The sequence below is a fragment of the Bubalus kerabau genome, chromosome 17 (assembly GCF_029407905.1).
Source record: "Bubalus kerabau isolate K-KA32 ecotype Philippines breed swamp buffalo chromosome 17, PCC_UOA_SB_1v2, whole genome shotgun sequence".
NCBI lineage: Eukaryota > Metazoa > Chordata > Mammalia > Artiodactyla > Bovidae > Bubalus > Bubalus kerabau.
This window is the reverse complement of record NC_073640.1, coordinates 58,178,992-58,190,872: the sequence shown is the minus strand read 5'-3', so window position 1 is coordinate 58,190,872 and position 11,881 is coordinate 58,178,992. Positions and strand designations below refer to the sequence as shown.

The following is an 11,881-nucleotide window of genomic DNA, read 5'->3' as shown; positions in this document are numbered from 1 at the left end:
AATCCCCTGCCAATGCAGGAGACCAGGGTTCGATCCCTGGGTCCGGAATATTCCTCTGGAGAAGGAAATGGCAGGCAGCCTGCTCCAGTATTCTTGCCTGGGAAATCCCGTGAACAGAGGAGCCGGACAGGCTGTAGTCCATGGGGTGGTAAAAGAGTCATGACTCAGTGAACAGCAAAGAAACTTGATTTTCAACCAGAACAGTTTGGTTGTCAAAACTGAAGCAAGAGGTGCTACCGCCATCTAGTGGGCAGAGGCCAGGGATGCTGCTAAGCACAGGACAACAAATGATCGGGGACCAGTTCAGTTTAGTCACTCAGTCGTGTCCCGCTCTTTGCGACCCCATGGACCACAGCACATCAAGCTTCCCTGTCCGTCACCAACTCCTGGAGCCTGCTCAAACTCCTGTCCATTGAGTCGGTGATGCCATCCAACCATCTCATCCTCTGTCGTCCCCTTCTCCTCCTGCCCCCAATCCCTCCCAGCATCAGAGTCTTTTCCAATGAGTCAACTCTTCGCATGAGGTGGCCAAAGTACTGAAGTTTCAGCTTTAGCATCAGTCCTTCCAAAGAAATCCCAGGGCTGATCTCCTTCAGAATGGACTGGTTGGATCTCCCTGCAGACCAAGGGACTCTCAAGAGTCTACTCCAACACCACAGTTCAAAAGCATCAATTCTTCGGCGCTCAGCCTTCTTCACAGTCCAACTCTCACATCCATACATGACCACTGGAAAAACCATAGCCTTGACTAGACGGACCTTTGTTGGCAAAGTAATGTCTCTGCTTTTGAATATGCTATCTAGGTTAGTCATAACTTTCCTTCCAAGGAGTAAGTGTCTTTTAATTTCATGGCTGCAATCACCATCAGCAGTGATTTTGGAGCCCCCCCAAAAAAGTCTGACACCATTTCCACTGTTTCCCCATCTATTTCCCATGAAGTGATGGGGCCAGATGCCATGATCTTCATTTTCTGAATGTTGAGCTTTAAGCCAACTTTTTCACTCTCCTCTTTCACTTTCATCAAAAGGCTTTTTAGTTCCTCTTCACTTTCTGCCATAAGGGTGGTGTCATCTGCATATCTGAGGTTCTTGATATTTCTTCTGGCAATCTTGATTCCAGCTTGTGCTTCTTCCAGCCCAGCGTTTCTCATGATGTACTCTGCATATACATTAAATAAGCAGGGTGACAATATACAGCCTTGATGTACTCCTTTTCCTACTTGGAACCAGTCTGTTGCTCCATGTCCAGTTCTAACTGTTGCTTCCTGACCTGTATATAGGTTTCTCAAGAGGCAGGTCAGGTGGTCTGGTATTCCCATCTCTTTCAGAATTTTCCACAGTTTATTGTGATCCACACAAAGGCTTTGGCATAGTCTCCTAGCTCTTCCCAAATTCCAAAGAGAAACAGCTACTAGTTAGGGAAGTAAGGGAATGCAGAAACAGAGGAAAAGCAAATAGTTCAGCCATTTCATTTCTTTTTATGGCTCAGTAATACTCCAGTATGTATACACACACCACATATTCTTTACCCATTCCTCTGCTGATGGACATTTAGGTTGCTTCCGTGTCCTGGCTATTATGAATAGTGGTGCAATGAACATTTGGATGCATGTATCTTTTTGATTGAATTTTTTATAAGTGAGTTTCAGCTCTCCATATCTTTGGGTGTCCCTCAGTGATAACTATCAGTTCAGTGTGTGGACTCAGGTGTCACCTAGGAATAACTATAACCCAGTACAGATCATAGAGTCTGGAGACTAAGTGGCTGCATATGCCTCACCCAATAATTGATTGAAAGTGAAAGTCGTGTCTGACTCTTTGTGACCCCATAGACTATACAGCCCATGGAATTCTCCAGGCCAGAATACTGGAGAGTGTAGCCATTCCCTTCTCCAGGGGAATCTTCCCAACCCAGGGATCAAGCCTAGGTCTCCCACACTGCAGGCGGATTCTTTACCAGCTGAGCCACAGGGAAGCCCAAGAATACTGGAGTGGGTCGTCTATCCATTCTCCAGCATATCTTCCTGATTCAGGAATTGAACCAGGGTCTCCTGCATTGCAGGCAGATTCTTTACCAACTGAGCTATCAGGGAAGTCCCCAATCATGAATTAGCTATTGTCATTCCAATAAGATTAAACATTCCAGTAAGATTAACAGTTTTATTAGTGTTCCATGACCTATGAGGTGGGAGAAGAATACAATTTCTTCATATAATCTGTATATTCAGTGTTAAAACTAAAGGGGAGTAACGTGTTAAATGATCTGAGTATTGCTGACACGTGTTCACTCTCAATAATTATTGGTCACTCACAGTATCATTATGATTATTGTCACTAACTAGAATTATTTAACAATTATTTAGCAATTACAAGGAATGAAAGTATAATTTTCACTCTCCCTATTGTTGAGTATGTGAACATGTGAAGGCTTTGGTCCTCAGAGAGATAGAAGGTGGGTACAATGAAGTAACAATTGCTATTATGAATTTTCAATGTGGTAGACATGAAAATTCTCTTAGCCCAGTCCCTGAAATGTGAAATCACTTAATACATGTTCATTATGTTAATGATTGGACCTCCCGGGGGCTCAGTGGTAGAGAATCCCCCCTTTCCAAAGCAGGAGACAGGTTCGATACCTGTGTCAGGAAGATACCCTAGAGAAGGAAATGGCAACCCACTCCAGTATTCTTGCCTGGAGAATCCCAAAGACAGAGGAGCCTAGCAGGCTACATGCCACGGGGTCACAGTTGATGGGGTCACAAAAAGAGTCAGACACAACTTACTGACTAAGCAACAATAGCAAAATGTTTATGATTAAATGGCAAACAAGAACTTCCTCCTGTAGTCCATATAGGTATAATATAAATTCAACCCCACAACCTGTGCGTCTAAAGCAAGTTCTTGACTCCTATGTTCAAAGAGAGAGATTTCAGGGACTGCCCTTGTGGTCCTGTGGTTAAAACTCTGAGCTTCCAAAGCAGGAGATGTAGGTTCAATCCCTGCTCAGAGAATTAATATACCATGGGCTACACAGTGCAGCCAGAGATTTTCTAAAAATGTTTAATTAGATTGCTATAAAAAAGAGAGAGAGAGAGAGAGATCGCTGTTCACCCGAAACTAGCACATCGTTTCTTAACCAGCTATAGTGTGGTGTTAGTCGCTCAGTCGTGTCTGTCTGACTCTTTGCAACCCCGTGGACTGTAGCCCACCAGGCTCCTCTGTCCATGTGTCCAGGCAAGACTACTGGAGTGGGTTGCCATTCCCTTCTCCAGGTGATCTTCCCAACCCCAATGCAAAATAAAAAATTTAGGGGAAAAAAAAAAGAGAGAGATCTCAGTCCATGGTTTCTCAATTTCCCTCCAGCTTCTTGTCACTATGCCTTTTTATCTAGTTTTCAATTTTATTTTTAATTATCTTCACACTAAGAGAAATCTTACCAGAAATACACAAAAAATTCTTGTACATAATTCACACAGATTCACCAGTGGTAACGTTTTCCAACATTTGCTGGATTATGTTCTCGTTTCTTTCACTCTCATGGATAATATTAACTTTTTTAACCACTTGGAGAAAAAGTTACTGATATCATTTCCTTTTATCCCTCCACACTTCAGAGAATATTTTCTAAGACCACAGATATTTCCTTTATAATCTCAGAAAAATGATAGAAATCGAGGAATTTAGTATTGATGCAATGTTACTATCTAATCGACATTGTGCCTTCAAATGTGGCCAGCTGTCTCAATAATAAAATGACAGCATCTTCTGTGGCCCAGGATTCAATCTAGGATTTAGTTTACATCCTCCCTTCTCCTTTCCCTGGACCATATCCTCAGCTTTTCTTTTCTTAGGGTTGTTTTTTTTAAATAACAATTTGATAATTTGAATGGTACCAGATAATTATTTTGTACAGCTTCCTCAATTAGAGTTTACACAATATGCTCTCATTAATACCTTCAGGTCTAGACTTCATGTTTTAAATATGCACCCCCAAAAAAGGAAGGAAGCAAGCAAGAGACTTCTCTGGTAGTCCAGTGGTTAAGACGCCAAGCTTCCAAATCAAGGTGCACAGAATTCAATCCCTAATCAGGGAACTAAGATGCCACATACCTCCTGGCATGGCCAAAAACAAACAAAAAAAGGAGAGAGAGTAAATTTACTGTGGGAAAATCTAACAAACATTAGCTCGGCCAAGTGATCAAGGTCAATGGTGAGTTGTCAGGTTGATAGTGAAAGCCCTTGAAATGTTGGGACTATAATCGTACTTTACCTCCATGATCATCATCTCCAAAACCCAGAAACCAAGTCAAATTATCAGAAAAACATGGAGTACACCCCAAGAAAGGGACCTTCTCCAAAATATCTGACCAGTCATCCTCAAAATTGTCAAGGTCATCAAAGACAAGGAAAGTCTGAGAAGTTGTCATAGCCAAGAGAGACCTAAGGAGACATGAAGACCCAATGTAATGTCGTGTCTGGGATGGGATCTTGGACCAGAGAAAGGATATTAGGTAAAAACTAAGGAAATCTAAATAAAATATGGACTATCAGGATTCTTTATATTATCTTTATAATTTTCTTATACATGTAAAAATGTTGCAAAAAATAATAATAAAGCTTATTTAAAATATTTTTTCAGGCTCATGGTCCAGTGGTTAGGATTCTGCCTGCCAATGCAGGGAAACAGGAAGTTTCCACATGCCATGGGCCAACTGAGCCTCTGTGCCACATATTCAGCCCAGCTGCCTAGAGCCGGTGCTCCGAAACAAGAACGTAACCCCTGCTGGCTGCGACTAGAGAAAGCCTGCACACGGCAATGAAGACTCACAGCAGCCAAAAAAATAAATACATAAATTTTAAAAACAACACTTATCAAAGTGATTCATTAAAAAAATAATAAACTAAAATATATTTTCTTAATTCAGCACATGTCTGCACCCTCCATCTTGTTACTAAACTCCTGGTCTCCTCCCATGATGTCAAACTGAGGTTAATCCAGAATGTTCCCTGAATGACTTCACGATTGCCCAATATTGTCAGTCTTGTGACCCTTTCTTTTCATCAGTAGGCACAGTCCTCAGTGAACTGGGAAAGATTAATGATTGCTTGATGTTGATTATAAAATGGATCTCCCAGTCCAACAGTGACTATTCTAAGGCTGAAACACCCACAAGAGGTACAAAAATCTCATTGTCATGACAGGAGAGTGTGTGTGGTTTGAAGGGATACCCTTCCAGAGCATGGAATTCCCATCTGAACACCTGAGAGAGGTGCAGGAGAATTTTGTTATTAAAGATGAGGATGTCCTACTGCTGACTTACCCCAAATCAGGTAAGGAAGCAGGACCAGATGTGAGAAAGGCTTCCTCATTCATTCAGCAGACAGGCGGAACTTCTGTATGCCGACAATGCGTTGGGGGAATAGAAATGTACACTGATACTGCTGAAGAGCTGACTCATTGGAAATGACGCTGACGTTGGGAAAGATTGAGGGCAGGAGGAGAAGGGGGCAACAGAGGATAAGATGGTTGGATGGCATCATTGACTCAATGGACATGAGTTTCAGCAAACTCTGGGGTGCAGTTGAGGACAGGGAAACCTGGCATGCTGCAGTACATGGGGTCACGAAGAGTCAGACGCAATGGAACAACTGAACAACAGCCACTGGCTTTCAGAGAAAAGAATCTAGACAGGCAGTTACACAATAAGCTGAGTGCTCAGAGGGATAACCTAAGGCATTGGGGGAACCCACGGGAGTGAATCACAAGGCAGATTCAGGTGTTTGTGGACAAGAGTGGAAGGAGATGGCTGGCCAGGGAAGTCTATAGAAGAAATGGGGGAGGGAGGTAATTATGTGAGATGATGTATATGTTAATTAGTTTGATTGTGGTGGTCATTTCACAATGTGGTGTTATTGTTTTTGTTTAGTCGATAAGTTATATCCAATTCTTTTGGGACCCCATGGACTGCTGCTCACCAGGCTCCTCTGTCTTTGGGATTCTCCAGGCAAGAATACTGGAATGGGTTGTCATTTCCTTCTCCAGCGGATCTTCCCCACCCAGGGATCGAACCTCCTACACTGGCAGGTGGATTCTTTACCACTGAGCCACCGAGAATCCCTCACAATGTGTACATATATCAAATTAACATGTATACCTTAAAGATATACATTTTTTCAAGAAATTTGATGTTTACCTTTTGATTATTATTATTACTCATTTTTGACGCTGGATCTCCATGGCTGAGTGGGCTGCTCTCTAGCTGCGGCGGGCAGCTTCTCCTGTTGTGGCGCTCAGACTGCAGAGCTTCAGTGGGTGTGGCGTGCGGCTCAGTCACTGTGGTACACGTGCTTAGTCGCCCTTAGCAGGTGGAATCCTCCTGGACCAAGGATGGAACCCGTGTCCCCTGCATTGGCAGGCAGATTCTTAGCCACCAGGGGAGGCCTACATTCTTTTTCTTTTTAACTTTAAACCATATTTATTTTCCTTGATATTTATATATATATTTAAAAAATACATCATATGCATTTCTATGTAAAGTATATCTTCATCCTTTTTCTCTTAACATTTCTGCTTTGTATTAAAGAGACCATAAGCTCCGTGCTAGCAAGAACAAGGCTTATCAAGTTACTTGTGTAATATAATGGGGCAATGGAGAGTTTAGTATTGCCAGGTTGACCCTACTGCTTTTGAACTGACAATGTTAAATATATACATTTTCATTTGTTAGTTATAATTGAGGGAGGAGGGCAGGGGGTAAAACATAATTATCTCAGCGAAAAACAAAAAGTGGATAAAATGACATCTATGTTGAGATAAAACGAATGAATGTGAAATTATTTTGTGAAAAGGAATAGTTTCTGATAAAGGTATCTCCATGGATTATGGTCAGGAATTGGAAAAAAGCCAGACAAATCCAAGGGACAACAAGGACGTGAATCATATATCTGTGAGGGGTGGGGTCGTTGAGGGACTGTAATTAGGCAAGAAGGAAGGTTGATGACCTTAGAAGTGGTGTGGTAGGGAAAAGTCAAGGGCAATGCGAACATAACGTATCACAGGATTAAATAAATAACCAAACGGTGGAAGCAACCCAAATGTGCGCTGACAGATGAAACAAAATGTAGTAGCTACACATAACAGAACAGTATTCAACCTTAAAAAGGAATGAGGTTCCGACTCAGGTGACAACATGGATAAACTATGGAGACATTACCCTAAGCAAAATAAGTGAGATTCCACACTTATTTCCACATAAATGAGATTCCACACTGTATGATTCCACATAAATGAGGTTATCAGAAACCAAAAGTAGAATAGTTGGTAGAGACTGGCAGGGACTGGAAAGAGGAGAAAATGGAAAGTTGTTACATAATGGGTCCTTGGTTTTGCCAGATGAGAAAGTTCTGGAGGTTGGTTACACAACAGTGTAAATACACTTAGCCCAGCTGAAATGTACCCCTGAAAACGGTTAAGATGGTGCCTTGGATGATCTGTATACTTTATGAGAATTTTTTAAAGTCAGATTGAAATGGCTGACCAGAGAAGGAAATGGCGACTCACTCCAGTCTTCTTGCCTGGAGAATCTCCATGGACAGAGGTGTCTGGTGGGTACAGTCCATGAGGTCGCCAAGAGTTGGACATGACTGAGCGACTAAGCACAAAATGACTGACTATGATTTTCCTTTCTTTATCTAGGAACGAACTGGTTGATGGAAACTGTCTGCCTGATTCATTCTAAGGGGGATCCCAAGTGGATCCAATCTGTGCCCATTGGGAGTGCTCCCCTTGGGTAGAGGCTTTCAGTGGGTATAATCTACTAAAAGATAAGGAAGGCCCACATTTCATCATTTCTCACCTCCCTGTCCAACTCTTCCCCAGGTCTTTCTTCAAGTCCAAGGCCAAGGTCAGTGCACGTAGTCAAGATAGGCTTGATCAATACTCATTAAACTTTAACTTACCTAGCAACCAGTTGAAGATCTGATTGAAATGCAATTGTATTCAGTAGGTATGTGCTGGTCCTGAGATTCTGCTTGTACACACCACAGACATACTAAGTACAAAGCTACAGATCATTCCAGAGGTTCTATAAGCCAAATGTAAACCAGAGACAAAGAGAAACCATAATGCCAAACCTTAGAAAACCACGTTAAAGCCTAACTAGAATTCATAACTGTATTATACCCTACATAACACTCCTTTGAGAAAGAATGTTCAACTGACCTCACAATTGCACTCATTTCACATGCTAGTAAAGTAATGCTCAAAGTTCTCCAAGCCAGGGGTCAACAGTACGTGAACCAAGAACTTCCCAATGTTCAAGCTGGATTTAGAAAAGGCAGATAAACCAGAGATCAAAATACCAACATCGGTTGGATCATAGAAAAACCAAGAGAATTCCAGGAACACATCTACTTCTGCTTCATGGACTACACTAAAGCCTTTGACTGTGTGGACACAACAAACTGTGAAGTTCTAAAGAGCCTCTTGATGAAAGTGAAAGAGGAGAGTGAAACAGTTGGCTTAAAGCTCAACATTCAGAAAACTAAGATCATGGCATCTGATCCCATCACTTAATGGCAAATAGATGGGGAAACAATGGAAACACTGGCTGACTTTATTTTTGGGGGCTCAAAAATCACTGCAGATGGTGACTGCAGCCATGAAATTAAAAGACACTTACTCCTTGGAAGGAAAGTTATGACCAAACTAGACAGCATATTAAAAACCACAGACATTACTTTGCCAACAAAGTTCTGCATAGTCAAGGCTATGATTTTTCCAGTAGTCATGTACAGATGTGAGAGTTGGACTGTAAAGAAAGCTGAGTGCTGAAGAACTGATGATTTTGAAATGTGGTGTTGGAGAAGACTCTGGAGAGTCCCTTGGACTGCAAAGAGATCCAAACAGTCCATCCTAAAGGAGATCAGTCCTGAGTGTTCATTGGAAGGACTGATGCTGAAGCTGAAACTCCAATACTTTGGCCACCTGAGGAGAAGAACTGACTCATCTGAAAAGACCCTGATGCTGGGAAAGATTGAAGGGGGAATGAGAAGGGGACGACAGAGGATGAGCTGGTTGGATGGTATCATCTAATCAACGGACATGAGTTTGGGTAAACTCCAGAAACTGGTGAGGGACAAGGAGGCCTGGCATGCTACAGTCCATGGGGTCACAAAGAGTCGCACATGACTGAGCGACTGAACTGACTGAACTGAACCCATAAAATAACAATTGTTATTATAGATTTTCAATGTGGCCAATATGAGAATTCTCTCGGCCCAGTCCTTAAAACCTGGAAGCATTTCATAAATTCTCAGTATGTTAATGATGAAATGGCAAATAAGGCCTGGATCTTCCCGAGCAGTTAGGTATTTAAATTCAACCCCATACCTGTGAGTCTAAAGCAAGTTCTTGACCCTTATGCTTAGAAAGAGAGATTTCAGGGACTTCCCTGGTGGTCCAGTGGTTAAAACTCTGTGCTTCCAATGCAGGAGTTGTGGGTTAGATCCTTGAGCAGGGAACTAAGATCCCACAGGCCACACAAAGTGGCCAAAAAAGATTTCTTTAAAAATTAGGTTGGTATAAAAAAAAAGTGTGAGAGATTTCAGTCCATGGTATCTCAATTTCCCTCCAGCTTATTATCACTACATCTATTTATGTAGTTTTTGTTTTCATTTTTAATTATCTTCAAACTTAGGGAAATTTTGCAAGAAATAAACACAGAATTCTTATACAAAATTCACACAGATTTATCATCACTAATGCTTTAACTGTGGTGCTGGAGAAGACTCTTGAGAGTCCCTTGGACTGCAAGGAGATCCAACCAGTCCATCCTAAAGGAGATCAGTCCTGGGTGTTCATTGGAGGGACTGATGTTGAAGCTGAAACTCCAGTACTTTGGCCACCTCGTGTGAAGAGTTGACTCATTGGATTTCTTTTTTTTTTTTTTTTTAATTTTTTTAAATTTTATTTTATTTTTAAACTTTACATAATTGTATTAGTTTTGCCAAATATCAAAATGAATCCGCCACAGGTATACATGTGTTCCCCATCCTGAACCCTCCTCCCTCCTCCCTCCCCATTCCATCCCTCTGGGTCCTCCCAGTGCACCAGCCCCAAGCATCCAGTATCGTGCATCGAATCTGGACTGGCAACTCATTTCATACATGATATTTTACATGTTTCAATGCCATTCTCCCGAATCTTCCCACCCTCTCCCTCTCTCACAGAGTCCATAAGACTGTTCTATACATCAGTGTCTCTTTTGCTGTCTCTTACACAGGGTTATTGTTACCATCTTTCTAAATTCCATATATATGCGTTAGTATACTGTATTGGTGTTTTTCTTTATGGCTTACTTCACTCTGTATAATAGGCTCCAGTTTCATCCACCTCATTAGAACTGATTCAAATGTATTCTTTTTAATGGCTGAGTAATACTCCATTGTGTATATGTACCACTGCTTTCTTATCCATTCATCTGCTGATGGACATCTAGGTTGCTTCCATGTCCTGGCTATTATAAACAGTGCTGCGATGAACATTGGGGTACACGTGTCTCTTTCCCTTCTGGTTTCCTCAGTGTGTATGCCCAGCAGTGGGATTGCTGGATCATAAGGCAGTTCTATTTCCAGTTTTTTAAGGAATCTCCACACTGTTCTCCATAGTGGCTGTACTAGTTTGCATTCCCACCAACAGTGCAAGAGGGTTCCCTTTTCTCCACACCCTCTCCAGCATTTATTACTTGTAGACTTTTGGATCGCAGCCATTCTGACTGGTGTGAAATGGTACCTCATAGTGGTTTTGATTTGCATTTCTCTGATAATGAGTGATGTTGAGCATCTTTTCGTGTGTTTGTTAGCCATCTGTATGTCTTCTTTGGAGAAATGTCTATTTAGTTCTTTGGCCCATTTTTTGATTGGGTCATTTATTTTTCTGGAGTTGAGCTGTAGGAGTTGCTTGTATATTCTCGAGATTAGTTGTTTGTCAGTTGATTCATTTGCTATTATCTTCTCCCATTCTGAAGGCTGTCTTTTCACCTTGCTAATAGTTTCCTTTGATGTGCAGAAGCTTTTAAGGTTAATTAGGTCCCATTTGTTTATTTTTGCTTTTATTTCCAATATTCTGGGAGGTGGGTCATAGAGGATCCTGCTGTGATGTATGTCAGAGAGTGTTTTGCCTATGTTCTCCTCTAGGAGTTTTATAGTTTCTGGTCTTACGTTTAGATCTTTAATCCATTTTGAGTTTATTTTTGTGTATGGTGTTAGAAAGTGTTCTAGTTTCATTCTTTTACAAGTGGTTGACCAGATTTCCCAGCACCACTTGTTAAAGAGATTGTCTTTAATCCATTGTATTTTCTTGCCTCCTTTGTCAAAGATAAGGTGTCCATATGTGCATGGACTCATTGGAAAAGACCCTGATGCTGGGAGGGATCAGGGGCAGGAGGAGAAGGGGACAACAGAGGATGAGATGGCTGGATGGCATCACTGACTCGATGGACATGAATTTGGGTAAACTCCGGGAGTTTACCCTGATGGACAGGGAGGCCTGGCGTGCTGCGATTCATGGGGTCACAAAGACTCTGACACGACTGAACGACTGAACTGAACTGAATCTTTTGCAACATTTGCTATATTATGCTTTCATTTCTTTCACTCTAATATACAATATAAACTTTTTCAGCCATTCAGAAATCCTTTGCTTTTATCCCTCAAAACTTCAGTGTATGAGATTTGTCTGGTGGCTCAGTGGTTAAGAGTCCACCTGTCAATGCAGGAGACAGGGGTTCCTCCCTGGTCTGGGAAGATCCCACATGTCCCAGAGCAACTAAGCCCATGCACCACGACTATTGAGCCTGTGCTCCAGAGCCCGAGAGCCCCAA

General features: G+C 41.8%; 1 protein-coding gene across 1 annotated transcript in view; it reads left to right on the top strand.

Annotated features, from left to right (window-relative positions):
- The first annotated feature begins 5,615 nt into the window (after window positions 1-5,615).
- The window catches only part of LOC129631317 (tetrapeptide repeat homeobox protein 2-like), a 95,323-nt gene continuing 89,057 nt past the window's right edge, over window positions 5,616-11,881 (top strand). The window contains exon 1 of the mRNA XM_055552251.1: window positions 5,616-5,620. The gene's annotated coding sequence lies outside the window, so the exon portion shown is untranslated. The remainder of the gene's footprint in view (window positions 5,621-11,881) is intronic.